The sequence below is a fragment of the Ambystoma mexicanum genome, chromosome 8, assembly GCF_040938575.1.
Source record: "Ambystoma mexicanum isolate Mex_15411 chromosome 8, UKY_AmexF1_1, whole genome shotgun sequence".
Lineage (NCBI taxonomy): Eukaryota > Metazoa > Chordata > Amphibia > Caudata > Ambystomatidae > Ambystoma > Ambystoma mexicanum.
This window is the reverse complement of record NC_090929.1, coordinates 1334198863-1334224725: the sequence shown is the minus strand read 5'-3', so window position 1 is coordinate 1334224725 and position 25863 is coordinate 1334198863.

The window sequence follows — 25863 nt, the reverse complement described above, 5'->3', positions numbered from 1 at the left end:
AGTCTGTATCCAAGGACCTCATGGTATCACGAGTCCGAAACTACAGAGAAAATATTAAAATGGACTGTAATGTTTAGATATCTAAATCTTTATCTATAGACACTTCCTCCATTAATATCACTAGCTCACACTTACCTAAGTTGGCTGGAAGAAGTTGTGTTCTTCTCCTCGTGGTGATCGCGTCTAATTAGAGAAAACAAGATGGCTGACTTAAATAGCGGCATATACTAGTAACGTCATTGCGTAATTACGTGCGATGACGTCACGTTTGTAAACAAATGTACTTTTTTTTAAAACGCTAAATATCACCAATGCGTGATTTTTGAACCCTTATGGTGCTACATGAATGTTGTAAGTGTAGATCTGACCACTCTACGAGTTGGTCAAGTGAGGACTATTTAAAACAAAAAAAAAGATTAAAAAAAAGGGAATATTAAGAAATTTTGAGTAAGAAGAATAATTGCAGAAAAGTTGTATGCCTCTATTATTTCTTGTGAACAGGATATCATAATGGATTTCCAGGCAAATGAGTTAAAGGAAGTAAAGGGACAATTATGATGAGTGCTATGGAGTCAGATGTATTCATTGGAAATGATCGTATCAGTCAGTTTGGCGCATAATGACTCTACTTTTGAACAACTAATCTATTGAAGTGGGGCTGAGGCGTTAACCACAGATGGTTCATTTATATTAACGGTCTAAGCTCTTAAAGTACATTTTTTGTTCATAACACGTGGTAGTTGAGTCAGATCAACCTTCTTACATAAGTGTAATATTTTGAAAATCATATTAATAAAATGTCCATTTGTCTAGATTCAAACATCAATCATAATCTACGAATTGCATTGTTTTCTGATTAGATGACATCTGTTCTACCTATGATTGAAAACAGTAGTTCTTCAACATAGAAGAATATACAATTTTTTTACAGAGAGCTGCTCCAGTTATATACATACAATTCTTGGATCTGTATGGGTCTGACATCACACCTGGTCACAGTTCGGACTACAGATTGCATCATTTTCTATTTAGGTACAGTAATGTTAAAAACTTAAAGACAGTTGTCCTGTTTTATGTCAGACATTCATAGTGAGTATATATAGATATGATATGGACATTTTCAATTTCTGGTTTAAAAAAAGGAAGAAACAATGATTAATCTGTCTCTCAAAAGGAGGCTCACAATCTAGAATGTTTCACTGAGGTGTTCGTTGCTTTAGGATTTGTAAGGTTATGTACTTCTCACATTGTTGAGTGTGTGTATGTTACTGAGTCTGAAATTACAGTAATAGAATTACTATCCATAAACTGAATGTCTAATGTATAGACAGTTGAGTTCCTTAAAGGAATGGTGCCAAGTAGAGAACTTCATTTAGACCTATTGGTGTCATTGCATCAAGTTTGTGTATCCAAAAGAGTTCTGTTTGTGCCAATCTTTTGGCTATGTCTCCTCCTCTTGGAGATGGATGGATTACTTCAAGTATCACACACTGTAATTGTGAGATATTGTGTCAGTTTTCCTTAAAATGTCTAGATACCAGTGATTTGATGTTCCCAGTTCTGATATTTGACTTAAGCTCAGTCCATCGTTCTCTTGCTTTGTGTGCTGTCTTTCCCACTTAGTATTTGCCACATGGGCATCTTAATGCATAGATCACATTCTTGCTTTCGCAATTTACAAAATCTCTCAACATTATCTTCTTTCCATTGTTTGGATGTCTTACGTGGTCGCCCAAAAAGGGGACATACGCTTGCCTCAACTGTCAACACTGCTCAAATGTGATAAAAGGCGACCACGTGGTCCAATATATGAAAGTTTATTTTCCAGTCTACAACTGCTAGGCCCTGTAAATTGGGAACTGCAGAATTTGGTACAGCGCCTAGCAGTTGTAGACTGGAAAATAAACTTTCATATACTGTGTACTCAACAAACAGCAGGCAGCATCCCAATACTATACTAGAATGCTTAGAAATTACTCACAAAGGGAAGAAGAGGCAGAACTATTATTTTCAGGAATCACTCGCAAGACTCCGCTAACGGAAGGAGAAAATAAACTTTCACTAAGACAACTGTTCATACAACTTGAACAAGTACTAAAACAAGAGCTATCTAGATGGTGGGAGATTAAAACATTGGAAAAATACTTATAAGTAGAACGTATACCACGCGGACTCAGGATATGCATTTTTGCACCATTTGAGGAGAATGACCTACAAGGATTACAAGAATGGGAAAAAATGCTCACCAACACATCCAAGGAAATGATACACAGACTAATTCAGAACGCCAAAAAGCAACATGATAAATTGATAAAGAAATCACCACAACTAAAGAGAAAATTGAACAGCTTAACATCCCTGAAAAGACCTTCAAAATCTACGAAATACTAGATGACACAATAGACAAATATGAAAAACAAATGAAAATCAAGAAACAACAACAGTTTTTAAGAGATGAGCTAGACTACAAATTTAAAAGGGTCTACACCTTTAACAAACAATACAATATACCAGGGAAACCAACACCTCGACCGTTTAAAAGTTTGGAACCTAATCCAATCCCACCACAGGGCTCAGATACTGACACAGTGAGTGACTCAGAATTGGAAGAAAGACCAACACAAACAACCAGCAACTTGGAACAACAAGAACCATCAACATGACTACCTCCAAAATGAGGAGCTATGCAAGAAATGATGCCCTAAGAGCAAATACATCAACAACACAAATTATCAGCCAAGAGGCATCAGGGGAAAAGGATCAAGACACAGATACCGCCGCAACAGGAGTAAAAACAAGATCCCAATATCCGCAGCGACAACGCAAAACGTAATCATCAATCTCACAGACAAAGAAATATCACCTAATCTACACAAGGCACTAAATAAGGGACTAAAATGTTGTCCTACCAACCACTATGACTACTTCCAAACAACAGTAGACCTTTACCAATTCTGTAGGAAACTCAAACTGAGAAAATTCTTCTCACAAACTGAACAAAGAAAAAGACCCTCAAGGGCAGCTATACCGTCAGACCTCTTAATAGAACATGTGGAGCAAACAATAGAGCTATTAAATATACCAGACCCTAATGAACAATATACAATGGAGTCCTTCGCTATAGAACAAAACATCACTCTAGAACTCGCACTAGAAACAAAACTTAAATCAAAATCCAAATTGCAGCCTATATTGGCTCCGGACAATGTTATCGACATCTTTTTCATAACTACTCAACAAGATCTAAGACAACACTATCTAACAGGACACAAAACTAAATTAAGACCGAATCTAACATATCTGGAACGCCAAGCATTACAGGAACTTCAACAAAACAAAGCAATAACTACGAAAATTGCAGACAAAGGAGGCAACTTAGTACTGCTAAAAACCACAGACTACGAAGAAATGGCTATGAAACACCTTAACGATCAAACATGTTATGAAAAACTACACATAGACCCATTACCGAAGATAAAGGCAGATTGGATGCTAATGAGCCAACACTGGAGAAATCAAGGCCTTCCGACAGATGAAGAATACGACTATCTTAACCCACAATTTCCAATCATTTCAACCATCTAGTTTGTACCCAAAATGCACAAAACATATCTCTGCTTGCCCAACAGCAGACCTATAATCAACAGTATAGGATCCTTCACAGAGCACATCTCAGAATATATAGACCACCAACTTCAACCTCTAACAATATCTCTTGCCTCCTATGTCTGAGACACTAAACACATTATTCAACAACTTGAAAACCTATACTGGGAACTAGAATTTATGCTAGTCACCATGGATGTCTCTTCTCTATACACCAGCATCCTGCATGAAAAGGGACTCCATACCACCAACTACTTTCTCAGGACAAGATCAATATCCTATGATGACCACAACAACATGATACTAGAAATGCTACAGTTCACTTTGGAAAACAACATTTTCATTTTCAACAAACAACTCTACAGGCAAACTCAGGGGACCACCATGGGTGCCAAGTTCGCCCCATCGTATGCTAACCTATACATGGGGCACTTCGAACTTGAGCACGCATAGCGGCACCCATCATTTACGGAAAATAACAATATCATTTTCTGGGCGAGGTACATTGACGATATAATACTCATATGGAACGGCAACAAAGTCAAATTGGATCAATATCTGCACTATCTTAACACTAATACCTACAATCTCACCCTGACAATGGAAAACAGCAAAACAACAATACATTTCCTGAGCATCAACCTTTATATTCATAATAATAGGATTCTCACTACACTCTACGTCAAACCTACAGCAGTAAACAGTACTCTTCATGCCACAAGCAATCACCCACCACATGTCATCAACAACATCCCATTTGGAGAAATGTTATGAATCAAAAGGAACTGCTCCACACAAGAAGAATTTGAAAAACATGCACAAACTACAAAAAGACATTTTGTTGAAAGGGGATACAGCAAGAAACTAGTAAATAGAAGTTTTCTCAAAACCTCAGCAAGAACCCAATTACTACAGGATAAACCAACATCCCAGGCATGCCCTCACTTCCCCAAGACCAGGTTCATCACCACATAGAGTTCTAACAACCAGACAATCAAGAAAATACTGTAAAAAAATTGGAGCATTTTGCAAATAGATCAAGATTAACATGGCACATTGGATGAACAGCCAACAATAACCTTCAGGAAAGCCCCAAGTCTAAAAGACAAACTAAGTCCATCGCACTATAAAGCACCACCCAATCCACTAACAACAAAATCGTCAACTTGGCTACAGGCACCTCTCAAAGGCAACTATAGATGTGGAAACTGCCAGATATGCAACTATTCGGATATTGGAAAGAAAATGGTTCCATTACCCACAGGCAAAACTAAAACAATTGAGCAACTCATAAATTGTAATAGCACATTTGTAATCTATGCAATCAAATGCCAATGCACAAAAATCTACATTGGAAGCACAACTAGACAACTCAAAATCCAGATTGGTGAACATCTCAGATCAATAAAGAACAAAGACATTAGGTCCTCGCTAGCAACTCACTTCATAAACCACCATGAAGAAACAGACCTTAATGACTTGAAATTTTTTGGTCTTGAGCAAGTGAAGCCACCACCTAGAGGAGGAAACCTGGAACGTTTGTTACGTCAACAAGAATCAAAATGGATATGCAATATGGACACATGTCACACAGGTCTAAATTCAGACCAAGAACTCCATCATTTTCTATAACCATCAGATTTTATACTTTTATCATGACCAACAAAAATTAGCTGCCCTCACCATACACCATATAGGCCTTTATCTGCCTCTTACGCTGCAGCAAATTAACTTTACTGAATATAGTTTGTGTCCAAATATACATTATATACAATTATCCCAATTAAATATACTACTTAGGGAGACAATAATAACTTTACTGAACATAAATCCAAACGAGCTCGATGCTTTCCATATAAATCACAAAACAAAGTTAATAATTTAGACATTCCAATATAATCACAATGTAAGACGTAAAACAACTAAATTCAAAGATTAAACAATAGGTCGTGAATTCCAAATCTATATACGATCGTAGCACACTAAAGCCCAAACAATTATGGCGACCGCATTATATAGACATGTACACCAATGAAGCACAACGCACCCTAACCTAAAATGGCGGCCGCGTTCGAAACACGCAAATACGTCACCACGTGACTTCCGTGATGACATCATCACAAGACGCGATCGTATTCAGGAAGTAAATACAGAGAATCGAGCCTTTGCATCCGAACACGAGTCTCACCACGGATCCCATTTAAAACTGACAGCGAGCGAGCATCACATAAAGAAACTGAAAGGTAAGCAGACAACGGTCTTGGAAAATAATCAGTATTCAGATCGGACAATGTTCCCCTCCGCTAATTAAAACACTCAAATCGAGCACTTTTTATAATTGAAGGTTCAGACCACAATGTAGTTCACTATATTAAGCAAAAACCCTACATTGATGGCAGCTCATTTTTCTTTTAGGATACCTACCGTCCACAGCAATTTCTCCTACAAAACAAAGACGAATAGAATACTCACTTGAAGCCTCATATCAGACAATCAGTATGAATTTAGATATATTTGGACCACACTGTAATCCATGATACAAAAGTGTATACTTTGAAACGCTGTACCTAATCCTACACATTACAACCAAATCTTTTTTCCCCAATAGGTACCTCAAATAGTAACTTGCACAACAACTGTAAGGATACCATAGAATCAATTGAAGCAAAAATAAGCACCCTGCATAAATCCAACAGGGAAACGAAATCCCCTGCCCTGGGGAACCGTCCCTAAAAGGACGGGGAAACACGTGTCGGGAAATATAATGTCCCAGTGAGGAAACTGAGATCAATATAAAGGGAAACAAAATGTCCCAGTGAGGTAACTGGGACCAACACAATTGCAACTACCAAGCACTACGCTATCCTCAAGTAGAACATACAGCTTTTTCAGAAAGGAAACATAAAAGAAATAGAATGTCCCAGTGAGGAAACTGGGATCAATATAAGGGAAACGAAATGTCCCAGTGAGGTAACTGGGACCAACATAATTGCAACTACCAAGTATCAGGCTATCCTCAAGTAGAACATATAGGAAACATAATCAGTCTTCAACGGATTTACTCCTGAATATTAACAACCGAATTGCTTTGAACATTATACTTAAAACTCAGATTGGAACAAAAGCTTTCTCTGAAAGGAAGGGGAAATTCACCCACAAGGCACTTATGAACAAATCATTGGACAAGTGGAACTATCAGGCTAAATCAAACCATCAAACTGCAAAAATATTGTTGTTGATTAGCACTTTCTAACCTAAGGAAGAAACAAATATATTAAAATTTATGTTGAATCGAATCACAACATGGCAATAGAGTTCTTTATTTTCTAGTGGCAAAAGCGCTAACCAGGGCTACAACCTTCTTATCTATCAATGACCGCGTGGACCAATCAGACAGAAAGGAGAAAAAAACACATCATAGAAACTCTACCAAACCGCTTTGTGAGGATTCGGCCATACCGGCTCCCCGAAACCAAAAGAGCCGCAGTCCAACAGAAACTAGAAGAGATGCTCTGATTGGGCATTATCGAGGCCTCAACCATTCACTGATCATCACATATTCTAGTGCCAAAACCATACAGGTCCACCAGATTTTGCATGGGCTATAGACAACTCAACGCAATATCAACCTACCAAGCATACCCTATGCCTCTCATCAATGAGCTGTTAGAAGGGCTGGGAGCTGCACAATATCTGAGTACCATCGATCTCACAAAGGGCTACTGGCAGAGACCATTGCGTAAAGGCGCAGTTTTCAGACCACACTGTCCACCCCTTACAGATTGCGCAACCATGAAACCTAGGCTCTATAGACCACACAGGTTCTTCTGTATCTGCCCCTGTGTGAATGTTCACACTCACTTGGCTTCTCATTGTCAGCCGCTTGGCTTTGCCACACTGTCACATATCCTTTGCCAGTCGCTTGCCCCTTGTCACACTGTATGCATGCAGAAAGTTCACTTTGTGGTGGTGTTATTCCTTTGCCACCTTGCTGCCATGCAATCTTCCACACTTGCTCCCTTGCCTGGTACTTTGCTTTCAAACAGGCAATATCTGAATTTCATATTAATTTGTCATCAGGTCGTAGCTTTGCCCATAAAGGTTTAATTCAGTTCGATGTTCAATATTGGTGATCGTTTGCTTTGCCGCTTAATTTTCTCCCAACCTGTGGATTTGGGTTTGTTTCATTATGCGCTTGCTGTTATATTCATTCGGCATTCGTCTGGCTTCCCCAAAGAGTGCCCCGGTTCGAGCGACAACCCCCCACTTCACTCACCGGTCCCCTGGTGTTCCTTCCGGGCAGCTGTGCTGCTCGGTTATGACTCTGCCTGCTGGCTTTCCTTGAACCCTGAGTCCAGCTCGCACTTCAGATTTGCTTCAGTTGACGCCAGCAGCTCTGTCTTCTCTCTGCGGACAGTGGGAGCCACTTTGCTTCCTTTTCCATGCCCACACCTCAGGCTGCATATCTCTGACCACGGAGGATCCTACACCTGGGGTTTTCTTGCAGCCTGCCTGGCACTGGCCTCCACAGTTCCCTGGGGTCGTGTGCCAGCATTCTGGCTCTCCTGCAGGACCCACCACAGCTGCCTCCTCGCATACAGGATTGCCTGCTGGTCTCTCTTCTGCTGGTCTCCTCCCTTCTTATACACAGGCAACCACTTAACAGGTTGCAGGTGTGAGTTCCCAATTGTTGTATACCTCTGTAAAGCGCTCTGTTATGTATCTGTATTATTGTATTCCTCTGTAAAGCGCTGCATTGCTTCTTGAAGCTAGGTCCGCTCTTAATAAATACCATAATAATAATAATAATGCCATATGACCACATGATTTAAAGTAGTCAATGCTTAAAAATTGATCATTCTGCTCATTACTACAATAGTTATTGTTTTCACTTGCTGATTCTGTTCCTGGTGCTGCCTTTGGAACTGCTGGGAGGACTCACTTTTCATTTGGAAAGAGCAAACAATCCCTTCAATAGTTAATAACATGGAATTGAAATATCTGGACTCTAAAGACAGCAATGAAGACTATCATGCTGTGCAAGATGAAAGTAAGACAATGACACCTATCAATTATCTTTGATGAAATGTATATTTATTTCATTATGGGCATGTAACATGCATTTACACACCAATAGACTCGGATAGTTAGCATTAGGGGTATGAAATACAATATCTAGGTTATATAGGTCTTCATGTAATATTTTCTTTAATAAAAATCCATGATTTAATAATTAAAGCTAATATTAGTGAGGTTTTTCTAGCTACAAGGCAGCATATCCAGAAGTGCTCAGAGCTTATGTCATGATGAAGTTGTCAGCGATTAGATGTACCTGTCCCACTTGGTGCTGATCTTCATTGAGATAGGGCATGTCTCTGCTGGAAGTCACAATGTCCCCAGGAATTTACGATTGGGAAACATGTGAAATCCAGAGTGGCTGCCAAAGGAAAACCCTCACGAGGAAAAAAAAATCTCTGGAAGCTTGTCAACAACAGGATGGAAGTCAGCGCAGGAGTATGATAGAAGGCAGTGCTCGAACGAAATGGAAATGTCGCTAAAGCAGGATGGCAGCAGAACGGGAGCATTAGGAAGGCAACTGAGGAATTAGCGAAGGACTGGAGGAGAGCAGCACGGGAGGGGGCCCCTAGACAGGTGATAAGGAAGGTCTGAGACTAAACAGGAAACAGAAAGAAAGGAGCAAGGAAAGAACATCCATTTAGCTAAGCGTTGAGACGCAGTAAACCAGATTCCCTTAACAGTTCAGCAGGTTCTTGGTGTCGGTGTGATATCACGCTGTAGCGTGTGTGGCGTCCCACGGGCGCCATCTTGGGAAGGGCCCTTCTGCGGAACAGTATTGTCAATTTTGTTGATTCTCATCTTGAAGGGAACGACTCAGCACTTACGGAAAAGTAGCACGTCTCACCACGACGTGCAGCAGGTCTAAACTGGTCTAAGCTGCATGTTGTGCCCTTCGCTAGACGTGTAGAGCCAATCACAGCCACATCATGCTGTATACCGGATGCAGTCCGGTGATTGTATAACGCCGTCCATTATGATGAGGTAAATTCTGCACAATCAGATGATGTAGATAAAGGCAAACGTTGTAGCAATCAAATCAGCAGTAAAAAATGCACGCTGTCACTACACCGAATCGATATAATAATGGGCGTTTTCAAAAATGAAGCACAAGGATGCACTTGTTTCGTTTTCTATCGTCCATCTCCACCGAGTGGGCTTACCTTTCGGATAACATGTTGGATCACTGGTGTAGAGATATCGCGAGAGCCCCGCTCTCGCGAGATCTCGCTCGCGCCATCAGCTCCGCCCCCGCGCGCTATGCGCGCATTACGGGACGAGCTGAGGACGCGGACAGCAGCGTCTTCTCGGCTCCTCCGAGCACGGGACTTATTAAAGGAGTTTTGCTGCATATTTGAGCCATAGCATCTAAACCCCAGTTGGCCACGTTGGCCCATTAAATCCTGGACACTATCCATGCACTATCTGATCCAGAGATATTGGAAATAAAGTCCTGGTGAAATCCCTGCCTGGCTCCTGTCTTTCTTCAGGCACTAATTTACTACAACTGGCATGCTGTCTTCAGTGCTGCGTGATGTAGGGGGAGTCGCTGCAGCATGTAGCTGCTATGAGTGATCCAGCCTCTTGGTCAGCTGTGTCTAAGGAATGGCGAAGTAGGGCCTGATCGTGGGCCTTTGGTGGGGGCTGGCGTTTGCCAATCACAGCCACATCATGCTGTATACCGGATGCAGTCCGTGATTGTATGACACCGGCCATTTTGAAGAGGTAAATTCTGCACAATCAGATAATGCAGTTGGCTTCCTTGTATAGTGGCGGGTACCATATAGGTGTTACCTCCACATGTAAACAGATAGTGGTTCATGCCCTGTTTCTTGTTATGGTTAGTCGGAGGTCTATGGGTGGTGTTATCCCCTGCATAGAGAAAAATGTTTGTTTCCATTTTGTTGTCACCTTTCCCGTGAGTCATTTCCTTAGACTGAGATCAAATAATGCTCGCATAAGAAAACCCACTGTTCGCTTTTCCTATCTGCTCGAATTTCTGTTCTGATAATGAGTTGGAGTTTTCTACTCTATTGGATGGGCAGTATTTTGTGGGGTATCCCAAACTCTGACAGGAGAGGCACTCCTGTTCTACGGGACAGTATCTTGCAGGGAGGCCACATTCCTCCCATGAGGGATCTGGTTTGTCTTCAATTTCCTCTTCTATCGAGTCTGCATATCTGGGTCTTTATTGTATACACATTTGTATTGCGCACCAATGACCCGAAGGCTTATGGCGCCGACAAAGACAAACATAAAAGCTAAAACTAAAATTCTGGAGGGGACATTGCATTCAAGTAGTTTCAGAAAAGAAGTGTCGACGAAGCCAGATACTAGAGAGGAAACTTAGCAAAAATGAAGTGTTTTTTCTTGAATGGTGCAATGGACTTTATATCTCAAAGATCATCAGAAAGAGAATTCCAAGCTCTAGGGGTGGCATTGACAAAAGAGCCCTTTATAGATTTGTTAGAGTTACATCCCGGAGTCTCCAATACATTTAAGTTATTAGATCTTAGAGCTCTAGCATTCTGTTTCCTCACCAACCGATCTGTTAAATAGGATGGCATGAGTTCCAGTCAGTATTTTTTTGGGTAATCAGTAAGGGCCAAAACTGGATTTGAGCCCCTATTAGCAGCCAATGCAGGCCAAGCCTTGCCTCTGAGACATGGTCATTCCACTTCAGCCCAGTGATCACCCTTACGGCACTATTGTGTATCACCTGAAGGCGATTTAGCTCTGCTAGAGGGCTGCCAATAAGCAGGCTACAGCAATAATATATTTTAGAGCCGGTGATGGCACAAGCAATTGTCTCGGCATTCTTTTGCGCGATACAAGGCCGAATTGACGTGAGTAATTTAATGTAATAAGTGGAGGTAGAAACCAAACTGCTATGTTGTGATCTCAATTATCACAGGACTCTTTGGGGTTACCTAGTTCCTGGGGTCTATAGCGAGTCTTTAACAGGACCAGTGGTTCTAGCGTCTCCTCGTGTCTTAATTTGGGTCTGGAATTGTATATGAATTCCCAAGTAGAGGATACTAAGGCGACCGGATAGTTGAGGCTTTTCCTTTTAGGTATTCCAAATATGGTATGGGGAATTGACTGGACTTCTTCTTTTGACTCAGGGCTTTTAACTCTCTCGGCATGGAATGGTTTTCCGTTCTCCTCCAGATCCCATAAGGTTGTCGCCCCTGTGGGAGGACATTGAGGTTTTAGGCCTCTTGTTCTCTGGGGATGACAACGTGCCCCTAATTTCGGCAGTGTCACACCCTTCTGATTTCAAGGGGTGAGGGATCTCTCGTGATATTGGGCTATCGAGGGATTGCATCTCTTCCCCTAGTAGTTTTGACTCTCTCTGATCATAATTAGAGTCTGAGTTTATCTCGGCTTCCAGCTTCGAGCCACCCAAAAAATGTTATTGGTCCCACTGGGTTATTTATCTGGATTCTTTCCATTGCCCTTCCTAAAATTCAGTAGGGACAGGGCTTCCCAGAGGGTTCTTATACACAAAGATACCTACCATCTCGCCCCTTTTAACCTGTATTGGACTATGAGACAGATTCAGGAAGGCAATTTTGATCTCTTCCCCGCTCGATAGGAGAGGTAGTACTCTTAATGTCTTCTTCCATCTACTCTTACAGAGAGGCATAAGATATATAACTGAGTTGGTAGGAACTTTTACCCAAAGTGCTAGGGAGATGAGAATGTTATCCCTACTGGGAATTCGCCATTCGTGGGGAATTAAATGCTTCTAAGTTTTCCCCTAGACATTTGTCCTAGTAGGTAAAATTGCTTGAGAAGTCAAGGGGAAAAAATCAGACTCCTATCCTTTGGCCCTGATGGCAATCAGGTTCTCGTGTTCTTTCTAAAGGACCCAGCCCACTTGTAGAAAAATTGACTTGTCTAGGTCTTTCTCCAGGTAGAAGTGTTATAGGACTGGAACCTGTCTTGGTGTATTGGGTATATGACCCACCAGCAGAAAAGGTGGTGTTAGTCCACTCTTTTTTTTAACCAACTTTATTTAGTTATTCACGAGCATAAATTACAGACATGCTTGCATTGAGAATAATAAACAATGGCCTTGCCCTTGTCCTCCCTTTATGTTCACTCCAGTCTTTAAGGTCCGAGTGCTCATGAGTTTTATTTATTAGAACTCCCTCCTGGCCCCCCCAACATAATCTCAAAACATATGGGTGGAGTAGTATCTTCTTCAGCTTTCTTAGAAGTTCTCCGACTTGGGTCACCTTTGCCGATCAAAGTTCGCACTTTCAAATAACCAATATTTTGCAGAGTAATTTAGGCTTGAAGAACATCTGTTCCTTATCATCTGTGAATTCATGGAATGGCATCCAGGTGTTCAGATACCTAGCATAGGACACATGGCCTAATGCTGTCACTTTCTCCATGGCCATCACTCCCCATAACCTCACCCACCACATAGCTATTACTGGCCCCTGCTCGTTCTTCCATGCCTGTGTATTAGTCCACTCTTTACCAGATGTAGCAACTAAGGGGCAGGAGCTAACTTTACTCTTGTGGCAGCCCCTGTTTGTGTCAACTGAGCCTAATCCTATGCCTGACACCATATGTGAGGAGTCGCGAATGAAACTTGGACACAAGGTCAACATGGTTTTAGCTAAAGACTTTTATTGATAAAGAAAAGAGATTGGGAAAATGCCTCTCTGTCCCTGCATCAGAGGTGTTTCTCAACCTAAACTCAAATCTAAGGATCTGTCAGTGTCAGAATGTCAAAATAAAACCATCCTGTGTCCAAAGTACTATTCGAATGGATTGTGTCCTCCCACGTATTCCTTATCTTTGATAAATCAATGTCCAGCTTGCTGGCCTCGGAAAAAATGTTCATAGTAGAGGGCTCTGTGCGTCGGCGTCCCTCGAGTCGGTGTCCCTCGAAGGCCTCTGTATTAGCGCCAACGTCACCAAAGGTATAAATAGTATCGCGCATCGTCTTTTGCTCAGTTCCGTTTTTCCGCGCTTTGTACGCCTTGGAGACGCAATGCTCGGTTCTTCACTAAAATCTTCAAAAATCTTCATCCTACGATGGCATCCTCATCCGCTTCATCGACGCCACAATCCGGCTTCAAAAAATGTCGAGATTGTGGAAAAAATATGTCATTAACAGATCCTCACAGGATCTGTTTGTGGTGCCTGGGATCAGAGCACCAATGTTCGGAATGTGAGGACTGCATGTCCATGATGGCAAAAGCCTTGAAGGAGTGTAGGGAGAAGCTAGAAAGAGGTAAGACCGTTACATTTTCTACCCCTTCGAAATTGTCCTCGGTTGAGTCGAGACATTCGTCTCCTAACCATTGAAAGAAACATTCCCGATCGAGATCTCAAAGCGGTTCCCACCACTCTTTTAGATTGAGACATTCTAAGAAGAGACGTCATAGATCCCCTTCCTCTTCATCCTCTAATTCCCCAGAAAGGGTCACCTGCCCCACTAAACACAGCTCTCCAGCTAAGTGGGAGGAATTTTGAAAGAAAATGCTTAGAGTCTTCGAGAACGAGCCTTGTCCCCCTCGGAGATACCTAGAGGTAATACCCCGGGTGAAAGACCCAAAAAACAAAAGCGCTGTGAGTCATCAAACCCGGCAAACAAAAACTCTCAAGAGCGTCACAAACGCTCTAGTAAGGACAAGAAGCCTTCGAATAAGACTGCGTTACCTTCGACGCACAAGTCTGTGTCATCAACACCGTTGTCGATGCCGTCGTCGACCACAATTAAAGAGGGGCCCTCAAAGCCTCAGGCCACAACGGCACCATCGGCACTAGAGGTGTCGAAGGTCCCGCCCAAGGCGTTGAAAGTGGCGTTGACAATATGGATGACACCGAGTAGAATCCCGATTCTCTCGACAACATTGAGGTCTTTTTCAAATTTTTCGACACCATTTGTAAGTTTGTCGAGACCTATGATGTCTACTTCCACAACTACAACTCTATCCCAAGCAGTGTCCACTAATTTGGCACCCTCTCTCTGGAAATGGGTTTTACCCCGTATCCACGCTCTGACTATAGAGCTTTATCCTCCATCTGTGAGGAAGGAGAGGACTCTGATAATGAGACGCCTTTTAGTTTACAAACTACAAGAGTTCCTTTTCCAGAGGAGCTAATATCTGAGGAGACTAGATTGAGAGATCTTCAGGAATCTTTACAAGATGCCAGTGGCATAGATACCTCTCCAGAGGCGGAATTTGCCAGACCAGAACCTGGAGAGCATGCAGAAATGCCTTACGAGCCCTTATGGCAAGAATTATGGAGTTTATGGGGTGGACAACACCTGCACCCTCTTTCCAACAAGATGATCTAACAGACATCTTAAATAAAGGGCCTCAAGAAGACCCTATAGTTCCTTTTCATGCAGCATTGCAGAGAAAATAAAGCTGCAAATTGGGAAACACCGGAGGTTATCCCTCCAGTAAATAAAAACCTTTCTGCAAAGTACTAAGAGTGTCGGCCTCAGACCATGTATATTTAAGTAAACACCCAACCCCAGAGAGTTTGGTAGTGCAAGCAGCGACGTTGTCAAGTAGTAAGTCGGCATACCCCTCTATACCACAAGATAGAGACGACAAAAGTTTTGATGCCATGTCTAAAAAGATCTTTTCAGCATGCAGCATGGCACCTAAGTCTATTAACGGCAGTTGCACGCTAGTAAGATTCAGCCACACCCTTTGGGAGTGCGCTTCATCGGCGGTTGACCGTCTCCCAGAAGGAGAGGAACGAGACGCATTCTTGAATATCATCAAGAACGGAAAGGATGCGATGTGTGAGTCTCTCCAAACAGGTCTCGACTCGGCTGACAGTATCAGCAGAGCCATGGCGGCGAGCACCACAATCTGCAGATTTGCGTGGTTGCGGAAATCTGGTCTTTCTCCTGATGTACGAGCTAGACTTCTGAATATGCCCTTTGACGGCACCTCTCTTTTTGTGTCACGTCCCGGTTAAATTGGAGACTACCATGGCGTTTGTCCGAGCGCTATCCGGCACGCAGAGCCCTTTGAGACTACAATCCCCACAATTCTCGCTATTGTAGTCACGTGACACACACGCACTACGTTGTTGTGTTTCCTTCGTTTGTGGACCGTATTTAAATACCGTCTATTCGGAGATCGAGTGCTCCTAAACTGTTGTTAGTTACGAGCTTCTGTTTCCAGACTCCTGTTTAATTACCAATTACTCGGCGCTCGAACCAAGTCTTTGGCCCTCATTACGACCCTGGCGGAGATCCATGGTGCAATTTGCACCATGGACCATGGCGCAGAGCTGCCAACTCCGCCATGGGGGTTGGCGGACTTACCGCCCCATTCCGACCTTGGCGGGGCGGTAAGTCCCCAATCCCCATTTACCCTTCCCCATTCCCATTTTTGCCCCATAGGGTATAATGGGAGTGGGGAAGGCGTTAATTACGCCACCGTAGAATACGGTGGCGTAATTAACGAGGGGTCCCGTAGCGCCATGGATTTTTCCGCCCGGAAAATCGGGGCGTAAAAATCACCATGGCGCTACGGAAAGTCCTAATCTGGCGGAGAGGTACGCCATGCATTACGCTGGCGTAAACCCCTCTCCGCCAGGGTCGTAATGAGGGCCTTTGTCTCTGCTTTGCCCTTGTCTGTCTCCCGACGCCTGCCTTCCTCGACTGCCTCCCTTGGATTATACGAACCCGGCTTCCTCATTTTGACCTCCCATTTCTGAATCCTTAGGTTTTGGTGACCTGATAATCCGAACATTTCTGTAAAGGAACTAGCGTGAGGTGAACGCTCGCTTCCCTGGTCATTTCTTTTTTTTGTCTGCTACTTTTACTTGGCCAAACTCTTTGAACACTTTTGGGACGCTTTGCTGCTTTAACACTGGATTGCTTTGAACACTTTTGGAACGCTTTGCTGCTTTAACACTGGATTGCTTTGAACACTTTTGGGACGCTTTGCAGCTTTAACACTGGATTGCTTTGAACACTTTTTGGGATGCTTTGCTGTTTGAACATTGGATTGCTCCTGGGAACCTTTCGGACGCTTTGCTGCTTCAACATCGGTGTTCCTGGAATACTGGCACACTCTTCCTTCACCATACACCTCCTTGTTTCTGCATTCGATACTAGTAGGTTACTGGTACATTGTCTCTACGGAGCAGGTAAGAGTGGGTACTTGTAGGCGGTGTTGGCTGTTTGTTTTCCGGCACTACATGGCTGCATTTCCTGAACAATTGTTTTGTTCTTTGTCCCTCTAGCTCTGACGATTCTGCTCCTGCCTTTTCACTCAAGCCCCCGGCCTACCAGGTGTATTGATCCCTGAAGGCTGAGCTCTTGGGGGGGAAGTCTTTGGCACATCACCATAAAGATTTCATATTCCCGGAGTGAAGGTAACTTCCCCAAAAGAGTGGGGAGGTATTATCTGCAACGACTGGAATACAATCTCTGAGTTGTGACAGTTTGGCAAGAAAGTTGATGACAGTCTGGAGAAATTGCAAACCTCAAAGCAGGCAGCAAAATCCCTTGGGGCTGCAATTTGTCAAACTCCAAAATGCCCCACTGGTTCGTTCTGGAGGGGGAAGCCCTTTTGTTTTTACTACGCATTCGGAAAAGGCAGAAGGCAGCCAGCTCAAAGGGGCCAGAGACCATTCACCCGTGGTCGACGGGCCAAAGGTACAAAGCCCGCATCAGGTGCTGCTTTACCCTCGGCATCTGCTTCAGCCGCTTCTAAACCCCTCTAAGGTCTCTCCACACAAAACACCAGTAGGAGCCAGGTTAACTCAACATTTGACAGAATGGCAGGCTATTACGTCAGATGCTTGGGCATTGGAAACAGTTGCCCAAGGTTACTGCCTGCCTTTCCTACACACTCCTCAGAGTCATCCACCGGGGAACAACTCTTTGAAGCTTCCAGACCCACTCCGTATGCAGGACCTTTCAGACCTGCTACAGAAAGGTGTCATAGAACCGGTACCTGTACCGGAGAGGAACAAGGGTTGGTATTGCCCCTACTTTCTAATACCAAAGAATGACGGAGGATTGAGACCCATCTTGGACTTGCGAGAATTGCACAAATTCATCAGGAAAGTTCAAGATGGTAACCCTTTCTCAGATCCTTCAGATCCTTCAGGCCCTCTAGTTTCAGGATTGGTTGGTATCTCTGGACCTTCAGGATGCTTACTTTCATGTGCCAATCCATCTCAAGCACAGGAAGGACCTGAGGTTCGCAATTGGTAGCTCTCAATATCAATTTCGGGTTGTGCCATTTGGGCTGACCTCCACCTTGAGGGTCTTCACCAAGCTAATGGCGGTCGTGGCAGCAAGTCTAAGGAGGGAAGGGATTCATGTCTGCCCCTACCTGGACGACTGGTTGATCTGAGCAGTGTCCACGGAACAAGCTCAGGTCCATCTAGATTATGTTTGCCACTTTCTACACAAGCTGGGCTTCTCCCTCAACTTAAAGAAGTCACAGATGATACCGTCACAGAAACTCCAGTTCATTGGGGCAGTTCTGGACACATCCCCGGGAAAAGCCTCGACACCTGTGGCGAGGGCTCAAGATATTCTACATATTGTCACCAGGTTTCTAAATGCCCAGCGTCTACCAGCCTTTGACGTTTTGAGGTTGCTCGGCCTCATGGCATCCTGCATTTTTCTAGTGCCAGAGGCTCACCTGAGAATGAGAATGAGATCTCTCCAGTGGGCGCTTAGGACCCAGTGGTCCCAATTCTCAGGAAGAATGTCAGATCTCCTACAAGTTACGGACAGAGTAGCACGAGACCTTCAGTGGTGGGCATGTTGGGACAACATCTTGAAAGGAGAACAGTTTTGGCAACCATGGCCGGAGATAACAGTAGTCCCGGACGCTTAACTCACAGGGTGGGGAGCCCATGCCAACGACTTGACCATCAGCGGTCGTTGGTCTCCATAGGAGTCCAGACTACACATCAACCTATTAGAGCTGAGAGCGATCAGGCTGGCACTGAAAGCTTTCCTGCCATCAGTACAGGGAAAAAATGTCCTGATAATGATGGACAACACAGTGGCCATGCACTACCTCAACAAAAGAGGGTGCGTAGGGTCACTGCCACTGTGTAGAGAGGCAATGCAGCTCTGGTTCTGGGCAATTCAAGAAGGAATCTCTCTATCGGCAGGTCACCTAGCTGGGGAGAAGAGCATGACAGCGGATGCTCTGAGCAGGTCGAACACAGTCTCCCATGAGTGGGAACTAGCTCAGGAAGTCCTTCAAGAGATCTTCGCCCTTTGGGGAACCCCTCAGGTGGATCTGTTCACTACCAATATCAACCGGAAGTGCGCTCAGTATTGCTCAAGGGAATTTCCCCCGAGAGGAGCTATAGGGGACGCGTCCGTGGTGGACTGGGAGTTTCCACTTCTGTACGCGTTTCTTCCAGTCCCCGTCATTCCTCAAGTGATCAGGAGGTTGAGAAGATTCCGGAAACCCATGATCCTAATTGCACCGGATTGGGCCATGAGAACGTGGTACCCAGATCTTCTAGACATGTCCATCTGTGCTCCGATTCGTCTTCCACAAAGAGAGGATCTTCTCTCACAGGAGGGAGGTCAGGTTCTCCATCCGGATATCGGGACTCTCAACCTTCACGCTTGGTTTCTGAAAGGTTGAGATACAAGGATTAGGACCTCCCGGATGATGTAATGGAGTTGTTGCTTTCAGCCAGGAGGCCAGCAACAAAATCTATATACCGCTTCTGTTGGAACACATTTTGCAGCTGGTGTAAAGATAAGAATATTGACCCTTTTTCATGTAGTACACCAATGGTGATATCTTTCTTGCTATACTTGGGAAATTCAGGCCTTCAAGTTGGCACAATCAAGGGTTAACTCCCTGCACTGTCATTCTTTAAGCACATGGCTGAGGAACCTTCATATTTCAAGTTGCCCATAGTCATTCAATTTCTGAAAGGGTTGACTAATGTCTTTCCCCCAACTCCTTTTCAAGTCCCCCTGTGGGATTTAAACCTACTCTTGAAATTTCTAATGGGTACTCCATTTGAACCTCTTCATTCCTGTCCATTAAGGTTTCTCACTCTTAAAACAGTCTTCCTAGTGGCATTAACTTCTGCTGGAAGAGTGAGCGAGTTACAAGCTTTATCTTGCAAACCTCCTCATACAGGCCCTCATTACGACCCTGGCGTTGGACCATGGTGCTAAGAGCACCATGGTCCATTCCGGTAACTTACCGACTCTGCCATGGCGGAATGGGGAATTACCGCCCCATTCCGAGGTTGGCGGGCCGGTAATTCCCCATGCCGCCATGGCCCTTCCCCATTCCCATTTTTGCCCCATAGGGCTCAATGGGAATGTGGAAGGCGCTAAGTACGGCGCCGCAAATTGCGGCACCGTACTTAGCACCAAGGTCCCTTTGCGGTTTGGTTTTTAACGCCTGCAAAAATCAGGCGTTAAAGTCTCCAACCCGCAAAGGGACCTCGTAATCAGGCGTTAAGGGTTTAACGGCGCCGCTAATTTTTACAGCGCCGTTAACCCCTTAACGCCTGGGTTGTAATGAGGGCCACAGTCTTTCACAAAGATAAGGTCGTTCTTCAAGTGAAGCCAAATTTCCTCCCAAAGGTGGTCTCAGAATTCCACATCACACAAAAAATAACCTTACCTTCATTTTACCCTCCTCCCCATCCAGGGAAAGAGGAAGAGAGATTGCACAGACTGGATCCAAGGCGTGCCTTGAGTTTTTACATTAACAGACTGGCAAGGATTAGACAATCAGATCAGTTGTTTGTGGGGTATGCAGGACATAAACTAGGTTTACCCATCACAAAATGGACCATCTCAAGATGGATAATACAAACTATCAGAGTGCTATAAATTAGCAGGAAAAGAGCCTCCTCAACACCTCAGGGCCCATTCAACCAGGGGTATTGCAGCCTCGTCAGCTCTCCAAAGAGGAGTTCCAATTAAAGACATATGTGCGGCTGCCACATGGTCGTCTGCACATACTTTCACCAAATTCTACAGTCTAGATTCCTCCAGTAGCCAGGAGACTAAATTTGGGAAAACTGTGTTGCACTCTGTGCATTTATAAAACAAATAGCATTACATTTTACTCCCGCCTTCTATACACATTACTGCTATGTGAGTCTATCAAAGATAAGGAATATGTGGGAGGACACAATCCATTCGAAGAACAAGTTACTTACCAACTGTATCATTCTTTCAACTGGATATTCCTGCCACGTATTCCTTATCGCCCCTCCCACCCTTTCCCGCAGTAAAACTTCCCTTGTAGTTGCAGCCTACGCTCCTTCAAGGTTACTAACCATCTCATACAAGGCAAAAACAGCACCTCAAAACAGAACTGAGCAACGGACGCTGCACAAGACTATTTATACCTATGGTGACGTCGGCGCCAATACGGACGCCTTCGAGGGACACCGACTCGAGGTACGTCGACGCGCAGCGCCCTCTACTGTGAAAACATTTTCTGAGGCCAGCAAGTTGGAAATGAATTTATCAAAGATAAGGAATATGTGGGAGGAACATCCAGTCGAAAGAATGTTACAGTTGGTAAGTAACTTGTTCTTCTGACCTTCATATTGTAAGGAAATTACTTTTAAAGTGAAAAGGATGATGTCTTTGGCCTTCAGTGTTCTAGAAATGTTCAAAATGGGCATAGCAATAAGTAACTCCAACAAAAAGTCTCAAGGATTTTGCTCCTTACTCCAGAAGGTGCCTCTCTTCAACATGGTCCTTCTTTATGTTTTCTTACACATAACAGTTATCATCTTTCCTCTTTATCAATACCAAACTCATACACAATTATCTTTGGCTTTTGGTTTGTCAGGATGCCTGTGGTACACTGCTGCCCGGGTTTCTCGGCTCTCTTGGATTCACACGTGTCTAGTTGCCTGGTATAGTCTCTTGCCAGGTCTTCTTATATTCACACAATTATAATTGCTTGGTATACTCTCCTGCCAGGGCTTCTTGTAATCATACACTTAATTGCCTGGTATACTCTCATGCCTGGCCGTTTCACTCGTGTGCCTTTGTGCCCACTTCCACTCTTGATAATTCACCACGTTAGCATTTTTGTGGCGAATTCCTTCTCTCCATTTCACATTGCCTTGTTAGTGTTTTGCTCACACTTCCACTCTTGGTAATTCACTACCTTAGCCTTATTGGCTAGTTCACACTGCGCGTTACATAATGACGTGTCAGTTTCTTTTTTTTTGTGATATATTTTTATTGGATTTTGATAACATACAATCATGTCAACTTTCCCCCCTACCTACCGCCCTCCGCCAGAGGATCCTTTCCCATTGAACCGTGAAATGTTAGCCATTTTACCCCTGTTCACAGTATGTCCAGAATTCTCAGTTTGTGTGGGCACCATTGCACCATATAGTCACTTTGGAGGTACGACAATACTTTGTCCCCTAATCTTGTAGAAAGTTTACTCGATTTTCTTGTATCGTATACATTACCTATTGTAATGCCACAAAGTTCCATACCTTTTGTAACCAATCATATTCTGTTGGTGCCTGCCTTTGTGTCCATTTGTGTGCAATTACAAGCCATGCAGCAATAAGAAGAACCATGTAACCTCTCGGTTGCCTCTTAGTATACATTTTGCACCCTGGTTCCCACAAGCCACATAACCATACCTTTGTGTCTGTGTTGTCCGCCCCTTGAAATATTGTCCTCATCTGGGTTTTTACCCCATGCCTAAATGATTGGAGGATCGGGCAAGCTCACCAGATTTGGTTCCAGTTTCTTTTAGCCGTGCATCCCCTCTAAAACTCTGACGAGTAGATCGCATGAAGTCTTGTTGCAGTATAATGCTACTGGTTACATTATCTTATACCACATTTCTCACAGTTGAATGGATCGAGTTGGCTTTGGTATATTGCTCCAAAGATGTTTCCATTGACGTAGCGTCCCCAAATGTGGTCTCACACCTCTTCATGTACCGCCATTGAACCAGTGTTGAACTTTCATTAGAGACATTTATATAGGGATGATACTATTTTCCTCGACCCCGAGTGGGTTGCAATAAATATCTCAAACAGGGTTAATTGACGAGGAGCTGCTGCCTTAATACTGGGGTCAGATAACTAATGACTCAGTTGAGCGCAGTCTATCCTCTTCAGTAATCCCTAAACATTGTTTACAGGCCTCAAATTATCTGAGCTTCTGGCCTTGATACATGCCTCGTACTCCCAGGCATCCTGCCACCCGCCATGCCCTAAACAAACCCCTTTCTATCCCTGGCTGAACCTGGGGATTGTGAAACAGTGGTGAAAATAGTGATGGGACCGTAGAAAGAGCCTGTTAAGCTAGCACTGAATCCCATATGTCAGCTGTTAGCCCAATAATTTTACTAATGTGCACATTTGGTGGTCTATTTATATTTCCTAGTGACAGGAGACCCGGTAGGGGTGTTCCCGCCACTTCCCTGTCTTGTTGAGCCCATATTTTCTTTATGTCACCCGTTAACCATTCCTTCACAACCCGGAGCTGTGCTGCCTCATGATATTTGCGAAAGTGTAGGAGCCCCAATCCCCCAGGTCTCTTGGTGCCGTTAGGGTGTTCATAGTGATCCGGGGGAGGGGGGTTCTGCCATATATATGCTGAGACAATTCTATTAATAGAACGAAAAAAGGATGTTGGTACTAGGTACGATAGTGCCTGGAAGTAGTATAATATTCTTGGGAGAATAAACATCTTAACTGCCGCCAACCTTCCTAAATAAACATCTTAACTGCCGCCAACCTTCCTAGCCATGAAACCGATAGAGATTTTAGCAATTCTCCTTTTATTTGTTCTCAGGTCTTGGAAATTACAACCCCCAGGTATGTAATCCCTGTGTGTGCAGATTTAATTTGGGTCGGGGTCCTTGTCTGCTCTAGACGGTCCGAGTGGACCGTTAAGTTCAGGATTTATGATTTTTGTTGATTATTCTTTAGCCCTGCCACTGTCCCAAATTCTTCCAATTCCTCCATTAGCCCCGGTAATAACTTCTGCGGATCTTCTATCGACATCAGCATGTCATCCGCAAATGCAAACGCAATAGCTTTGTGATCCTCCCAGGCCATACCTATCCCTTTGACCCGGTCTGTGACCCTTAGCCTGGTTAGTGGGGGCTCCAAACAAATGGCGTAGAGCAACAATGGGCATCCTTGTTTCGTGCCCCGCCTAATGTCAACACCTATATAGAGAGTGCCATTGATAGCCAACCGAATGGATGGGGTTTGGTAGTTAGCCGTATCATTTGAAGAAATCTCAAACACAATCCCATATACTCCATTATGCGAAACAAAAAGGACCATTCCACGCGGTCAAGCACTTTTTCTGCGTCTAACGAAACCAGCACGGCCGGCTGTTGTGTGATCGTTTTTTTTCCATTAATATTAATGGAAGCCTCTGCGTATATTGTTGTGCGTTTGTCTCATGGGTAGGACCCGGAATGATCTGGTGCTATGAGTGTTAGGAGAAGCGCTGTTAACCTAGTCGCTAAGATCTTCGTGTAGATCTTGGCGTCTATATTTATTAATGCTATAGGTCTGTATGAACCTGGAAGTGTTGTTTCTTTATTATGTTTCAGGAACACCACCACCTTTGCTTCGTTCATTGACCCTGTAATATTCCCCATTGACCTGAATGAAGTGTACAATTTAGCGAGGCACGGAACCAAATTAGTTTAGAATTGTTTGTAAAAACGTGCTAGATATCCGTCTGCTCCAGGAGCTTTATTTAGTGTCACGTCCCGCGGGATTCCCGATGTCTCTAATGTCCCTCCCCAAACCTCTGATCCCCTTACCCCTACTCCTGCCCATCCACTTGAGCGGATCCGGGACTCACGTGTGTTCCCCGTGACCCCCCATATGCCAGGGCGATTGTGTCAGCGGTCCGCCCGCCTCAGAGGACGCCAGTTTCATTGGCATATTCCGTGGCGGCTGCGAGATCGGCCTCGCTTCCTGCTTCCGCGTCGCGTGACCGACGCGTCCCGCTCACGTGTTGCTGGAACTCGATCACGTGATGCGGGCGCTGGTCACGTGACTGGAAAACACCTGTAGCGCCGCTATTTAAACGCTCGCATCACAGTATTCAGTGCTTCACAGCTGTTTACCTTGGTCACTGTTGGGCGCTACGTCTGCTTTTGGTTTGGATCTTGTGGAAACTGACCTCGGATTGTTTCATGGACTGTTTTGGATTCCCCTGATTATTGACCCTTGGATTTTGGAACTCTTGCTACAGATCATGGACTGTTTTTTGGACTTCCATTCTGCTACATCCCTTGGCACTACGTTTCTTGGATTCCTTGTCCGGATTCCAACTACAGGTGTGCCCGGCGCACTCAGACCTCCATATATCCTCCTGAGCTTCCACCCACTACTGGGAGCGAGACACTGGTGGGTCCCGGAACTCCTCCATAGGTTCAACTGAATCTCTACTGTCAACCCTTGGTAAGACCATTCCATTTTCTTGTTGATTGGTTTGTGGATGTTGTTCTGGCTAAGTACTTAACCAGTGTTTCTTTACAGTGGCCCAGGGGCTCACAGAAGTCTGCATCTCTGCAAGAACACCTCCCACCTGTGGCCTCAAAGGTTGTACAGAGAGTCGTTTGGACTATCTCTGTGCGACACTTGTGGACAGAGGTTTCTTCTGCCTACACGACAGTCAAGACAGTCGATACACAACATTTAGGGTAAGCGATTTAATTACCTCAATTATTTAACTTTCTTGAATTTCCCTCTCTTAACTAGATATTTTTGGTAATGGGATCTTATGTATATATGCTTCTTGTTTATCCTCATCTGTATTATCTGTGGAATACAGTTTAGCGTAATACTCTTAAAAAATTGCTGATATCGCTTAATTTCTTGTAGCCACATCTCCCTCTCTCCCTTTCAATTTTAGAATCATATGGGCTAGCGTTTTGTTTTTCATTTGTCTTGCTAACAATCGGTCTGCCTTATTGGATCCCATGTACTACCGCTGTTTTGTATAGAGCAGGGCCTTTTCCGCCCTTTTCCTGCAAAGTAGTTCTATCTGACCCTGAGTATGTTTCAATGCTCTCTGCAGAGCTCTATCCTGACTCTTGACCAGTTTTCCGATTATTGTCTTTAGCTGATCCTCTAGTTCTTTCTCTATCCGCTTTCTTTGCTTCTCTCTATCAGCTTTTATGGCTATTAACTGACCCC